Genomic DNA, 12,241 nt, shown 5'->3' on the forward strand with positions numbered 1-12,241 from the left:
TGTGCGTGCTGCCGTTTCCCGTCCTGCTCGCAATTCAGCTACTGTTTCATGACCGCCAGCAGAACATGGACGAGCGGAGCAGGCACACGGTGACCCTAGAAGTGGCGTGTGGCTTCATGCCACGTGTTTCCAGCGTAGGGCTGAGCAACCGTCCGCGTCGAGGCCCGTTAGCTCAGTTGGTTAGAGCGTCGTGCTAATAACGCGAAGGTCGTGGGTTCGATCCCCCCACGGGCCAGTACGCTTTTACTACTACGAAAAGGCAGCGCCGATTTCAGCTGGCGAGTGTGATGACCAAAAGATCATCGCCCTGCGTGGACGTTGACAGAGGATCCGAACCCGACTTGTCGGCAAGCGCTACAGCATTCGCTCGGCAATGGCCACAATATGTTGAATACGCTGGTTCTGATACGGCAAAGAGAAAACGAAAGAAAATGTCCGATTGCCGACGTGTAACAACTTTGGCCCTTGTCAGTGCTTGGGCGGGTGACCGCATGGGAACACAGGGTACTGTTGGCAATTTTGCTTCCTATTTGTCTTTCTCCTTTCTTTTCGCAGCTGCAGCCCGATTCAGTCAAGGAGACGCCACCGTGTAATGAAGCGGCGTGCTGTGTGTCCACCGCCTCGCCTCTCCTTGCCTCTCTCAGTCGTTTCTCGTGCTTGTCGTGTTGATATAGGCCGACTGGAGAGCGTCAGCTCTCGCGTCAGCTGAGCAAAGTCGAGACAAGTCGAGACTCAAGGGGAATCGACGCACACGCTATAGGGTGGCCTGCAGCGAGTAAGATGGGGAAAGAAACATTAATTTAAGGACGCGTGGCAAAAGTACTTATACGCAAAAGTAAAAGCCTGCTGCGGTGGCCGGGAATCGAACCGGATCAACTGCTTGGAAGGCAACTATGCTGACCATTACACCACCACCGCACAGTTCCCTTCCGCGCCTCGCGAGCCGCGCTGTGTCTGCTTCCCGCCTGTCAGCGGCGCCTGAAGGTGGTCGTAGCTGTAGGCGCGTTACGGGGTAGGCGAGCTCATCCAGGCAGCGTCTCTACGCACATTTCGCGTCCTTTGGCAAGAGTCGTCGCGTGCGTGCGCCGCAAGAGTACTTAGACGATCATTTTTAAGCAGTGCAGTGCAGGATTCAGCGTCTGTAGCATTCTCTCGAGAGGATGCGACGGCGCTGGACGGCAGTCCCACTTTCCCCTCAGACGTTTGCAGCGGAAAGCAGCAGGAAGCTGTGAACTAGCTGAGCATCGGTGGTTCAGTGGTAGAATGCTCGCCTGCCACGCGGCGGCCCGGGTTCGATTCCCGGCCGATGCATCATTTTGCTTTTCCCGCGGTGCCGTGTGACTTGCGCGCTTGAGATGCACGATCCACAAGAATGTATAGCGGGATTCCCTTGAGAAGAAACGAGAACGCAGCACGCGCGGTTCCCCACTCGGACGCTCGCGTCATGTTCTACGGACTGGCGTCGGCCTGGCCTCACAAGTTGCTGTGTCCAGGTGCCTCCGAGGCACTGAACTTGAACGACGGGGAGTGCTGCCTATGGTTGCAAAAGCTGCAGCAACACCGCAATCAACTGGGCCGGCAATGCACGTGTAGCAACAGAACGCGTTAACCACGAAGTAGTGTATCTCTGCGTCTAACATTGGGTACGCTGCTTACCCAGTTTCCAGGACCAGCAGTCTCCCCCCCGTCCCCCTGCCTCGGTAGCGCAGTAGGCAGCGCGTAAGTCTCGTAATTTTAAGGTCGTGAGTTCGATTCTCACCCGGGGCATTTAATTTTCTGTGAGTCACGGTGGTGCTGTCGCTAGGGCTCGAACTTATTTCTTGTTTGTTATCCACAACGTTTCAACGCTTCAGCGAGAAAATGTTTACTTCCTGTTATTGATACTTACAGCTTTCCTTTTCCTCTTCTCCCAGTAGAGCAAGAAGCCAAATGCATTGCTCTGAGACTTTTGAGGTGCGCGCCTTGCCAGTCAGTATGCGCAAAGGACGCTCGCAAAGAGAGAAGGGTGCCGACGTGGGACTCGGCACGAAATGTGCGAGAGACCATCCGATCCGTCCAACGAACGCCGAACTCCGGTGTGGTCTAGTGGCTAGGATACCTGGCTTTCACCCAGGAGGCCCGGGTTCGATTCCCGGTACCGGAACGGAATTTTTTCCACACGAATCGTCTCAAGTTTCAGCTGTGCGTGCTGCCGTTTCCCGTCCTGCTCGCAATTCAGCTACTGTTTCATGACCGCCAGCAGAACATGGACGAGCGGAGCAGGCACACGGTGACCCTAGAAGTGGCGTGTGGCTTCATGCCACGTGTTTCCAGCGTAGGGCTGAGCAACCGTCCGCGTCGAGGCCCGTTAGCTCAGTTGGTTAGAGCGTCGTGCTAATAACGCGAAGGTCGTGGGTTCGATCCCCCCACGGGCCAGTACGCTTTTACTACTACGAAAAGGCAGCGCCGATTTCAGCTGGCGAGTGTGATGACCAAAAGATCATCGCCCTGCGTGGACGTTGACAGAGGATCCGAACCCGACTTGTCGGCAAGCGCTACAGCATTCGCTCGGCAATGGCCACAATATGTTGAATACGCTGGTTCTGATACGGCAAAGAGAAAACGAAAGAAAATGTCCGATTGCCGACGTGTAACAACTTTGGCCCTTGTCAGTGCTTGGGCGGGTGACCGCATGGGAACACAGGGTACTGTTGGCAATTTTGCTTCCTATTTGTCTTTCTCCTTTCTTTTCGCAGCTGCAGCCCGATTCAGTCAGGGAGACGCCACCGTGTAATGAAGCGGCGTGCTGTGTGTCCACCGCCTCGCCTCTCCTTGCCTCTCTCAGTCGTTTCTCGTGCTTGTCGTGTTGATATAGGCCGACTGGAGAGCGTCAGCTCTCGCGTCAGCTGAGCAAAGTCGAGACAAGTCGAGACTCAAGGGGAATCGACGCACACGCTATAGGGTGGCCTGCAGCGAGTAAGATGGGGAAAGAAACATTAATTTAAGGACGCGTGGCAAAAGTACTTATACGCAAAAGTAAAAGCCTGCTGCGGTGGCCGGGAATCGAACCCGGATCAACTGCTTGGAAGGCAACTATGCTGACCATTACACCACCACCGCACAGTTCCCTTCCGCGCCTCGCGAGCCGCGCTGTGTCTGCTTCCCGCCTGTCAGCGGCGCCTGAAGGTGGTCGTAGCTGTAGGCGCGTTACGGGGTAGGCGAGCTCATCCAGGCAGCGTCTCTACGCACATTTCGCGTCCTTTGGCAAGAGTCGTCGCGTGCGTGCGCCGCAAGAGTACTTAGACGATCATTTTTAAGCAGTGCAGTGCAGGATTCAGCGTCTGTAGCATTCTCTCGAGAGGATGCGACGGCGCTGGACGGCAGTCCCACTTTCCCCTCAGACGTTTGCAGCGGAAAGCAGCAGGAAGCTGTGAACTAGCTGAGCATCGGTGGTTCAGTGGTAGAATGCTCGCCTGCCACGCGGGCGGCCCGGGTTCGATTCCCGGCCGATGCATCATTTTGCTTTTCCCGCGGTGCCGTGTGACTTGCGCGCTTGAGATGCACGATCCACAAGAATGTATAGCGGGATTCCCTTGAGAAGAAACGAGAACGCAGCACGCGCGGTTCCCCACTCGGACGCTCGCGTCATGTTCTACGGACTGGCGTCGGCCTGGCCTCACAAGTTGCTGTGTCCAGGTGCCTCCGAGGCACTGAACTTGAACGACGGGGAGTGCTGCCTATGGTTGCAAAAGCTGCAGCAACACCGCAATCAACTGGGCCGGCAATGCACGTGTAGCAACAGAACGCGTTAACCACGAAGTAGTGTATCTCTGCGTCTAACATTGGGTACGCTGCTTACCCAGTTTCCAGGACCAGCAGTCTCCCCCCGTCCCCCTGCCTCGGTAGCGCAGTAGGCAGCGCGTAAGTCTCGTAATTTTAAGGTCGTGAGTTCGATTCTCACCCGGGGCATTTAATTTTCTGTGAGTCACGGTGGTGCTGTCGCTAGGGCTCGAACTTATTTCTTGTTTGTTATCCACAACGTTTCAACGCTTCAGCGAGAAAATGTTTACTTCCTGTTATTGATACTTACAGCTTTCCTTTTCCTCTTCTCCAGTAGAGCAAGAAGCCAAATGCATTGCTCTGAGACTTTTGAGGTGCGCGCCTTGCCAGTCAGTATGCGCAAAGACGCTCGCAAAGAGAGAAGGGTGCCGACGTGGGACTCGGCACGAAATGTGCGAGAGACCATCCGATCCGTCCAACGAACGCCGAACTCCGGTGTGGTCTAGTGGCTAGGATACCTGGCTTTCACCCAGGAGGCCCGGGTTCGATTCCCGGTACCGGAACGGAATTTTTTCCACACGAATCGTCTCAAGTTTCAGCTGTGCGTGCTGCCGTTTCCCGTCCTGCTCGCAATTCAGCTACTGTTTCATGACCGCCAGCAGAACATGGACGAGCGGAGCAGGCACACGGTGACCCTAGAAGTGGCGTGTGGCTTCATGCACGTGTTTCCAGCGTAGGGCTGAGCAACCGTCCGCGTCGAGGCCCGTTAGCTCAGTTGGTTAGAGCGTCGTGCTAATAACGCGAAGGTCGTGGGTTCGATCCCCCCACGGGCCAGTACGCTTTTACTACTACGAAAAGGCAGCGCCGATTTCAGCTGGCGAGTGTGATGACCAAAAGATCATCGCCCTGCGTGGACGTTGACAGAGGATCCGAACCCGACTTGTCGGCAAGCGCTACAGCATTCGCTCGGCAATGGCCACAATATGTTGAATACGCTGGTTCTGATACGGCAAAGAGAAAACGAAAGAAAATGTCCGATTGCCGACGTGTAACAACTTTGGCCCTTGTCAGTGCTTGGGCGGGTGACCGCATGGGAACACAGGGTACTGTTGGCAATTTGCTTCCTATTTGTCTTTCTCCTTTCTTTTCGCAGCTGCAGCCCGATTCAGTCAGGGAGACGCCACCGTGTAATGAAGCGGCGTGCTGTGTGTCCACCGCCTCGCCTCTCCTTGCCTCTCTCAGTCGTTTCTCGTGCTTGTCGTGTTGATATAGGCCGACTGGAGAGCGTCAGCTCTCGCGTCAGCTGAGCAAAGTCGAGACAAGTCGAGACTCAAGGGGAATCGACGCACACGCTATAGGGTGGCCTGCAGCGAGTAAGATGGGGAAAGAAACATTAATTTAAGGACGCGTGGCAAAAGTACTTATACGCAAAAGTAAAAGCCTGCTGCGGTGGCCGGGAATCGAACCCGGATCAACTGCTTGGAAGGCAACTATGCTGACCATTACACCACCACCGCACAGTTCCCTTCCGCGCCTCGCGAGCCGCGCTGTGTCTGCTTCCCGCCTGTCAGCGGCGCCTGAAGGTGGTCGTAGCTGTAGGCGCGTTACGGGGTAGGCGAGCTCATCCAGGCAGCGTCTCTACGCACATTTCGCGTCCTTTGGCAAGAGTCGTCGCGTGCGTGCGCCGCAAGAGTACTTAGACGATCATTTTTAAGCAGTGCAGTGCAGGATTCAGCGTCTGTAGCATTCTCTCGAGAGGATGCGACGGCGCTGGACGGCAGTCCCACTTTCCCCTCAGACGTTTGCAGCGGAAAGCAGCAGGAAGCTGTGAACTAGCTGAGCATCGGTGGTTCAGTGGTAGAATGCTCGCCTGCCACGCGGGCGGCCCGGGTTCGATTCCCGGCCGATGCATCATTTTGCTTTTCCCGCGGTGCCGTGTGACTTGCGCGCTTGAGATGCACGATCCACAAGAATGTATAGCGGGATTCCCTTGAGAAGAAACGAGAACGCAGCACGCGCGGTTCCCCACTCGGACGCTCGCGTCATGTTCTACGGACTGGCGTCGGCCTGGCCTCACAAGTTGCTGTGTCCAGGTGCCTCCGAGGCACTGAACTTGAACGACGGGGAGTGCTGCCTATGGTTGCAAAAGCTGCAGCAACACCGCAATCAACTGGGCCGGCAATGCACGTGTAGCAACAGAACGCGTTAACCACGAAGTAGTGTATCTCTGCGTCTAACATTGGGTACGCTGCTTACCCAGTTTCCAGGACCAGCAGTCTCCCCCCGTCCCCCTGCCTCGGTAGCGCAGTAGGCAGCGCGTAAGTCTCGTAATTTTAAGGTCGTGAGTTCGATTCTCACCCGGGGCATTTAATTTTCTGTGAGTCACGGTGGTGCTGTCGCTAGGGCTCGAACTTATTTCTTGTTTGTTATCCACAACGTTTCAACGCTTCAGCGAGAAAATGTTTACTTCCTGTTATTGATACTTACAGCTTTCCTTTTCCTCTTCTCCCAGTAGAGCAAGAAGCCAAATGCATTGCTCTGAGACTTTTGAGGTGCGCGCCTTGCCAGTCAGTATGCGCAAAGACGCTCGCAAAGAGAGAAGGGTGCCGACGTGGGACTCGGCACGAAATGTGCGAGAGACCATCCGATCCGTCCAACGAACGCCGAACTCCGGTGTGGTCTAGTGGCTAGGATACCTGGCTTTCACCCAGGAGGCCCGGGTTCGATTCCCGGTACCGGAACGGAATTTTTTCCACACGAATCGTCTCAAGTTTCAGCTGTGCGTGCTGCCGTTTCCCGTCCTGCTCGCAATTCAGCTACTGTTTCATGACCGCCAGCAGAACATGGACGAGCGGAGCAGGCACACGGTGACCCTAGAAGTGGCGTGTGGCTTCATGCCACGTGTTTCCAGCGTAGGGCTGAGCAACCGTCCGCGTCGAGGCCCGTTAGCTCAGTTGGTTAGAGCGTCGTGCTAATAACGCGAAGGTCGTGGGTTCGATCCCCCCACGGGCCAGTACGCTTTTACTACTACGAAAAGGCAGCGCCGATTTCAGCTGGCGAGTGTGATGACCAAAAGATCATCGCCCTGCGTGGACGTTGACAGAGGATCCGAACCCGACTTGTCGGCAAGCGCTACAGCATTCGCTCGGCAATGGCCACAATATGTTGAATACGCTGGTTCTGATACGGCAAAGAGAAAACGAAAGAAAATGTCCGATTGCCGACGTGTAACAACTTTGGCCCTTGTCAGTGCTTGGGCGGGTGACCGCATGGGAACACAGGGTACTGTTGGCAATTTTGCTTCCTATTTGTCTTTCTCCTTTCTTTTCGCAGCTGCAGCCCGATTCAGTCAAGGAGACGCCACCGTGTAATGAAGCGGCGTGCTGTGTGTCCACCGCCTCGCCTCTCCTTGCCTCTCTCAGTCGTTTCTCGTGCTTGTCGTGTTGATATAGGCCGACTGGAGAGCGTCAGCTCTCGCGTCAGCTGAGCAAAGTCGAGACAAGTCGAGACTCAAGGGGAATCGACGCACACGCTATAGGGTGGCCTGCAGCGAGTAAGATGGGGAAAGAAACATTAATTTAAGGACGCGTGGCAAAAGTACTTATACGCAAAAGTAAAAGCCTGCTGCGGTGGCCGGGAATCGAACCCGGATCAACTGCTTGGAAGGCAACTATGCTGACCATTACACCACCACCGCACAGTTCCCTTCCGCGCCTCGCGAGCCGCGCTGTGTCTGCTTCCCGCCTGTCAGCGGCGCCTGAAGGTGGTCGTAGCTGTAGGCGCGTTACGGGGTAGGCGAGCTCATCCAGGCAGCGTCTCTACGCACATTTCGCGTCCTTTGGCAAGAGTCGTCGCGTGCGTGCGCCGCAAGAGTACTTAGACGATCATTTTTAAGCAGTGCAGTGCAGGATTCAGCGTCTGTAGCATTCTCTCGAGAGGATGCGACGGCGCTGGACGGCAGTCCCACTTTCCCCTCAGACGTTTGCAGCGGAAAGCAGCAGGAAGATGTGAACTAGCTGAGCATCGGTGGTTCAGTGGTAGAATGCTCGCCTGCCACGCGGGCGGCCCGGGTTCGATTCCCGGCCGATGCATCATTTTGCTTTTCCCGCGGTGCCGTGTGACTTGCGCGCTTGAGATGCACGATCCACAAGAATGTATAGCGGGATTCCCTTGAGAAGAAACGAGAACGCAGCACGCGCGGTTCCCCACTCGGACGCTCGCGTCATGTTCTACGGACTGGCGTCGGCCTGGCCTCACAAGTTGCTGTGTCCAGGTGCCTCCGAGGCACTGAACTTGAACGACGGGGAGTGCTGCCTATGGTTGCAAAAGCTGCAGCAACACCGCAATCAACTGGGCCGGCAATGCACGTGTAGCAACAGAACGCGTTAACCACGAAGTAGTGTATCTCTGCGTCTAACATTGGGTACGCTGCTTACCCAGTTTCCAGGACCAGCAGTCTCCCCCCGTCCCCCTGCCTCGGTAGCGCAGTAGGCAGCGCGTAAGTCTCGTAATTTTAAGGTCGTGAGTTCGATTCTCACCCGGGGCATTTAATTTTCTGTGAGTCACGGTGGTGCTGTCGCTAGGGCTCGAACTTATTTCTTGTTTGTTATCCACAACGTTTCAACGCTTCAGCGAGAAAATGTTTACTTCCTGTTATTGATACTTACAGCTTTCCTTTTCCTCTTCTCCCAGTAGAGCAAGAAGCCAAATGCATTGCTCTGAGACTTTTGAGGTGCGCGCCTTGCCAGTCAGTATGCGCAAAGACGCTCGCAAAGAGAGAAGGGTGCCGACGTGGGACTCGGCACGAAATGTGCGAGAGACCATCCGATCCGTCCAACGAACGCCGAACTCCGGTGTGGTCTAGTGGCTAGGATACCTGGCTTTCACCCAGGAGGCCCGGGTTCGATTCCCGGTACCGGAACGGAATTTTTTCCACACGAATCGTCTCAAGTTTCAGCTGTGCGTGCTGCCGTTTCCCGTCCTGCTCGCAATTCAGCTACTGTTTCATGACCGCCAGCAGAACATGGACGAGCGGAGCAGGCACACGGTGACCCTAGAAGTGGCGTGTGGCTTCATGCCACGTGTTTCCAGCGTAGGGCTGAGCAACCGTCCGCGTCGAGGCCCGTTAGCTCAGTTGGTTAGAGCGTCGTGCTAATAACGCGAAGGTCGTGGGTTCGATCCCCCCACGGGCCAGTACGCTTTTACTACTACGAAAAGGCAGCGCCGATTTCAGCTGGCGAGTGTGATGACCAAAAGATCATCGCCCTGCGTGGACGTTGACAGAGGATCCGAACCCGACTTGTCGGCAAGCGCTACAGCATTCGCTCGGCAATGGCCACAATATGTTGAATACGCTGGTTCTGATACGGCAAAGAGAAAACGAAAGAAAATGTCCGATTGCCGACGTGTAACAACTTTGGCCCTTGTCAGTGCTTGGGCGGGTGACCGCATGGGAACACAGGGTACTGTTGGCAATTTTGCTTCCTATTTGTCTTTCTCCTTTCTTTTCGCAGCTGCAGCCCGATTCAGTCAAGGAGACGCCACCGTGTAATGAAGCGGCGTGCTGTGTGTCCACCGCCTCGCCTCTCCTTGCCTCTCTCAGTCGTTTCTCGTGCTTGTCGTGTTGATATAGGCCGACTGGAGAGCGTCAGCTCTCGCGTCAGCTGAGCAAAGTCGAGACAAGTCGAGACTCAAGGGGAATCGACGCACACGCTATAGGGTGGCCTGCAGCGAGTAAGATGGGGAAAGAAACATTAATTTAAGGACGCGTGGCAAAAGTACTTATACGCAAAAGTAAAAGCCTGCTGCGGTGGCCGGGAATCGAACCCGGATCAACTGCTTGGAAGGCAACTATGCTGACCATTACACCACCACCGCACAGTTCCCTTCCGCGCCTCGCGAGCCGCGCTGTGTCTGCTTCCCGCCTGTCAGCGGCGCCTGAAGGTGGTCGTAGCTGTAGGCGCGTTACGGGGTAGGCGAGCTCATCCAGGCAGCGTCTCTACGCACATTTCGCGTCCTTTGGCAAGAGTCGTCGCGTGCGTGCGCCGCAAGAGTACTTAGACGATCATTTTTAAGCAGTGCAGTGCAGGATTCAGCGTCTGTAGCATTCTCTCGAGAGGATGCGACGGCGCTGGACGGCAGTCCCACTTTCCCCTCAGACGTTTGCAGCGGAAAGCAGCAGGAAGATGTGAACTAGCTGAGCATCGGTGGTTCAGTGGTAGAATGCTCGCCTGCCACGCGGGCGGCCCGGGTTCGATTCCCGGCCGATGCATCATTTTGCTTTTCCCGCGGTGCCGTGTGACTTGCGCGCTTGAGATGCACGATCCACAAGAATGTATAGCGGGATTCCCTTGAGAAGAAACGAGAACGCAGCACGCGCGGTTCCCCACTCGGACGCTCGCGTCATGTTCTACGGACTGGCGTCGGCCTGGCCTCACAAGTTGCTGTGTCCAGGTGCCTCCGAGGCACTGAACTTGAACGACGGGGAGTGCTGCCTATGGTTGCAAAAGCTGCAGCAACACCGCAATCAACTGGGCCGGCAATGCACGTGTAGCAACAGAACGCGTTAACCACGAAGTAGTGTATCTCTGCGTCTAACATTGGGTACGCTGCTTACCCAGTTTCCAGGACCAGCAGTCTCCCCCCGTCCCCCTGCCTCGGTAGCGCAGTAGGCAGCGCGTAAGTCTCGTAATTTTAAGGTCGTGAGTTCGATTCTCACCCGGGGCATTTAATTTTCTGTGAGTCACGGTGGTGCTGTCGCTAGGGCTCGAACTTATTTCTTGTTTGTTATCCACAACGTTTCAACGCTTCAGCGAGAAAATGTTTACTTCCTGTTATTGATACTTACAGCTTTCCTTTTCCTCTTCTCCCAGTAGAGCAAGAAGCCAAATGCATTGCTCTGAGACTTTTGAGGTGCGCGCCTTGCCAGTCAGTATGCGCAAAGACGCTCGCAAAGAGAGAAGGGTGCCGACGTGGGACTCGGCACGAAATGTGCGAGAGACCATCCGATCCGTCCAACGAACGCCGAACTCCGGTGTGGTCTAGTGGCTAGGATACCTGGCTTTCACCCAGGAGGCCCGGGTTCGATTCCCGGTACCGGAACGGAATTTTTTCCACACGAATCGTCTCAAGTTTCAGCTGTGCGTGCTGCCGTTTCCCGTCCTGCTCGCAATTCAGCTACTGTTTCATGACCGCCAGCAGAACATGGACGAGCGGAGCAGGCACACGGTGACCCTAGAAGTGGCGTGTGGCTTCATGCCACGTGTTTCCAGCGTAGGGCTGAGCAACCGTCCGCGTCGAGGCCCGTTAGCTCAGTTGGTTAGAGCGTCGTGCTAATAACGCGAAGGTCGTGGGTTCGATCCCCCCACGGGCCAGTACGCTTTTACTACTACGAAAAGGCAGCGCCGATTTCAGCTGGCGAGTGTGATGACCAAAAGATCATCGCCCTGCGTGGACGTTGACAGAGGATCCGAACCCGACTTGTCGGCAAGCGCTACAGCATTCGCTCGGCAATGGCCACAATATGTTGAATACGCTGGTTCTGATACGGCAAAGAGAAAACGAAAGAAAATGTCCGATTGCCGACGTGTAACAACTTTGGCCCTTGTCAGTGCTTGGGCGGGTGACCGCATGGGAACACAGGGTACTGTTGGCAATTTTGCTTCCTATTTGTCTTTCTCCTTTCTTTTCGCAGCTGCAGCCCGATTCAGTCAAGGAGACGCCACCGTGTAATGAAGCGGCGTGCTGTGTGTCCACCGCCTCGCCTCTCCTTGCCTCTCTCAGTCGTTTCTCGTGCTTGTCGTGTTGATATAGGCCGACTGGAGAGCGTCAGCTCTCGCGTCAGCTGAGCAACAAGTCGAGACTCAAGGGGAATCGACGCACACGCTATAGGGTGGCCTGCAGCGAGTAAGATGGGGAAAGAAACATTAATTTAAGGACGCGTGGCAAAAGTACTTATACGCAAAAGTAAAAGCCTGCTGCGGTGGCCGGGAATCGAACCCGGATCAACTGCTTGGAAGGCAACTATGCTGACCATTACACCACCACCGCACAGTTCCCTTCCGCGCCTCGCGAGCCGCGCTGTGTCTGCTTCCCGCCTGTCAGCGGCGCCTGAAGGTGGTCGTAGCTGTAGGCGCGTTACGGGGTAGGCGAGCTCATCCAGGCAGCGTCTCTACGCACATTTCGCGTCCTTTGGCAAGAGTCGTCGCGTGCGTGCGCCGCAAGAGTACTTAGACGATCATTTTTAAGCAGTGCAGTGCAGGATTCAGCGTCTGTAGCATTCTCTCGAGAGGATGCGACGGCGCTGGACGGCAGTCCCACTTTCCCCTCAGACGTTTGCAGCGGAAAGCAGCAGGAAGGTGTGAACTAGCTGAGCATCGGTGGTTCAGTGGTAGAATGCTCGCCTGCCACGCGGGCGGCCCGGGTTCGATTCCCGGCCGATGCATCATTTTGCTTTTCCCGCGGTGCCGTGTGACTTGCGCGC

At 55.6% G+C, this 12,241-nt stretch overlaps 28 non-coding genes across 28 annotated transcripts; 22 read left to right on the top strand and 6 right to left on the bottom strand.

Moving 5' to 3' along the window:
* Positions 1-161: 161 nt before the first annotated feature.
* Trnai-aau (transfer RNA isoleucine (anticodon AAU)) lies at positions 162-235 on the top strand. Its single transcript has one exon. It is a non-coding gene; the product is annotated as a tRNA-Ile (tRNA).
* A 612-nt stretch (positions 236-847) lies between these two features.
* Positions 848-918, bottom strand: Trnag-ucc (transfer RNA glycine (anticodon UCC)). Its single transcript has one exon. It is a non-coding gene; the product is annotated as a tRNA-Gly (tRNA).
* A 323-nt stretch (positions 919-1,241) lies between these two features.
* Trnag-gcc (transfer RNA glycine (anticodon GCC)) lies at positions 1,242-1,311 on the top strand. The gene has a single exon. It is a non-coding gene; the product is annotated as a tRNA-Gly (tRNA).
* Positions 1,312-1,694: 383 nt separating this feature from the next.
* Positions 1,695-1,767, top strand: Trnat-cgu (transfer RNA threonine (anticodon CGU)). Its single transcript has one exon. It is a non-coding gene; the product is annotated as a tRNA-Thr (tRNA).
* A 304-nt stretch (positions 1,768-2,071) lies between these two features.
* Trnae-uuc (transfer RNA glutamic acid (anticodon UUC)) lies at positions 2,072-2,143 on the top strand. Its single transcript has one exon. It is a non-coding gene; the product is annotated as a tRNA-Glu (tRNA).
* A 198-nt stretch (positions 2,144-2,341) lies between these two features.
* On the top strand, positions 2,342-2,415 carry Trnai-aau (transfer RNA isoleucine (anticodon AAU)). The gene has a single exon. It is a non-coding gene; the product is annotated as a tRNA-Ile (tRNA).
* Positions 2,416-3,027: 612 nt separating this feature from the next.
* Trnag-ucc (transfer RNA glycine (anticodon UCC)) lies at positions 3,028-3,099 on the bottom strand. Its single transcript has one exon. It is a non-coding gene; the product is annotated as a tRNA-Gly (tRNA).
* A 323-nt stretch (positions 3,100-3,422) lies between these two features.
* On the top strand, positions 3,423-3,493 carry Trnag-gcc (transfer RNA glycine (anticodon GCC)). Its single transcript has one exon. It is a non-coding gene; the product is annotated as a tRNA-Gly (tRNA).
* Positions 3,494-3,875: 382 nt separating this feature from the next.
* On the top strand, positions 3,876-3,948 carry Trnat-cgu (transfer RNA threonine (anticodon CGU)). The gene has a single exon. It is a non-coding gene; the product is annotated as a tRNA-Thr (tRNA).
* A 302-nt stretch (positions 3,949-4,250) lies between these two features.
* On the top strand, positions 4,251-4,322 carry Trnae-uuc (transfer RNA glutamic acid (anticodon UUC)). Its single transcript has one exon. It is a non-coding gene; the product is annotated as a tRNA-Glu (tRNA).
* Positions 4,323-4,519: 197 nt separating this feature from the next.
* Positions 4,520-4,593, top strand: Trnai-aau (transfer RNA isoleucine (anticodon AAU)). Its single transcript has one exon. It is a non-coding gene; the product is annotated as a tRNA-Ile (tRNA).
* A 611-nt stretch (positions 4,594-5,204) lies between these two features.
* On the bottom strand, positions 5,205-5,276 carry Trnag-ucc (transfer RNA glycine (anticodon UCC)). The gene has a single exon. It is a non-coding gene; the product is annotated as a tRNA-Gly (tRNA).
* A 323-nt stretch (positions 5,277-5,599) lies between these two features.
* Trnag-gcc (transfer RNA glycine (anticodon GCC)) lies at positions 5,600-5,670 on the top strand. The gene has a single exon. It is a non-coding gene; the product is annotated as a tRNA-Gly (tRNA).
* Positions 5,671-6,052: 382 nt separating this feature from the next.
* On the top strand, positions 6,053-6,125 carry Trnat-cgu (transfer RNA threonine (anticodon CGU)). The gene has a single exon. It is a non-coding gene; the product is annotated as a tRNA-Thr (tRNA).
* Positions 6,126-6,428: 303 nt separating this feature from the next.
* Positions 6,429-6,500, top strand: Trnae-uuc (transfer RNA glutamic acid (anticodon UUC)). The gene has a single exon. It is a non-coding gene; the product is annotated as a tRNA-Glu (tRNA).
* A 198-nt stretch (positions 6,501-6,698) lies between these two features.
* On the top strand, positions 6,699-6,772 carry Trnai-aau (transfer RNA isoleucine (anticodon AAU)). The gene has a single exon. It is a non-coding gene; the product is annotated as a tRNA-Ile (tRNA).
* Positions 6,773-7,384: 612 nt separating this feature from the next.
* Trnag-ucc (transfer RNA glycine (anticodon UCC)) lies at positions 7,385-7,456 on the bottom strand. Its single transcript has one exon. It is a non-coding gene; the product is annotated as a tRNA-Gly (tRNA).
* Positions 7,457-7,779: 323 nt separating this feature from the next.
* Trnag-gcc (transfer RNA glycine (anticodon GCC)) lies at positions 7,780-7,850 on the top strand. Its single transcript has one exon. It is a non-coding gene; the product is annotated as a tRNA-Gly (tRNA).
* A 382-nt stretch (positions 7,851-8,232) lies between these two features.
* On the top strand, positions 8,233-8,305 carry Trnat-cgu (transfer RNA threonine (anticodon CGU)). The gene has a single exon. It is a non-coding gene; the product is annotated as a tRNA-Thr (tRNA).
* Positions 8,306-8,608: 303 nt separating this feature from the next.
* Positions 8,609-8,680, top strand: Trnae-uuc (transfer RNA glutamic acid (anticodon UUC)). The gene has a single exon. It is a non-coding gene; the product is annotated as a tRNA-Glu (tRNA).
* Positions 8,681-8,878: 198 nt separating this feature from the next.
* On the top strand, positions 8,879-8,952 carry Trnai-aau (transfer RNA isoleucine (anticodon AAU)). The gene has a single exon. It is a non-coding gene; the product is annotated as a tRNA-Ile (tRNA).
* A 612-nt stretch (positions 8,953-9,564) lies between these two features.
* On the bottom strand, positions 9,565-9,636 carry Trnag-ucc (transfer RNA glycine (anticodon UCC)). The gene has a single exon. It is a non-coding gene; the product is annotated as a tRNA-Gly (tRNA).
* A 323-nt stretch (positions 9,637-9,959) lies between these two features.
* Trnag-gcc (transfer RNA glycine (anticodon GCC)) lies at positions 9,960-10,030 on the top strand. Its single transcript has one exon. It is a non-coding gene; the product is annotated as a tRNA-Gly (tRNA).
* Positions 10,031-10,412: 382 nt separating this feature from the next.
* Trnat-cgu (transfer RNA threonine (anticodon CGU)) lies at positions 10,413-10,485 on the top strand. Its single transcript has one exon. It is a non-coding gene; the product is annotated as a tRNA-Thr (tRNA).
* A 303-nt stretch (positions 10,486-10,788) lies between these two features.
* On the top strand, positions 10,789-10,860 carry Trnae-uuc (transfer RNA glutamic acid (anticodon UUC)). The gene has a single exon. It is a non-coding gene; the product is annotated as a tRNA-Glu (tRNA).
* A 198-nt stretch (positions 10,861-11,058) lies between these two features.
* On the top strand, positions 11,059-11,132 carry Trnai-aau (transfer RNA isoleucine (anticodon AAU)). Its single transcript has one exon. It is a non-coding gene; the product is annotated as a tRNA-Ile (tRNA).
* Positions 11,133-11,736: 604 nt separating this feature from the next.
* Trnag-ucc (transfer RNA glycine (anticodon UCC)) lies at positions 11,737-11,808 on the bottom strand. The gene has a single exon. It is a non-coding gene; the product is annotated as a tRNA-Gly (tRNA).
* Positions 11,809-12,131: 323 nt separating this feature from the next.
* Trnag-gcc (transfer RNA glycine (anticodon GCC)) lies at positions 12,132-12,202 on the top strand. The gene has a single exon. It is a non-coding gene; the product is annotated as a tRNA-Gly (tRNA).
* The last annotated feature ends 39 nt before the right edge of the window (positions 12,203-12,241 follow it).

The sequence above is a fragment of the Schistocerca cancellata genome, unplaced genomic scaffold (assembly GCF_023864275.1).
Source record: "Schistocerca cancellata isolate TAMUIC-IGC-003103 unplaced genomic scaffold, iqSchCanc2.1 HiC_scaffold_1086, whole genome shotgun sequence".
In the NCBI taxonomy this organism is placed as follows: domain Eukaryota; kingdom Metazoa; phylum Arthropoda; class Insecta; order Orthoptera; family Acrididae; genus Schistocerca; species Schistocerca cancellata.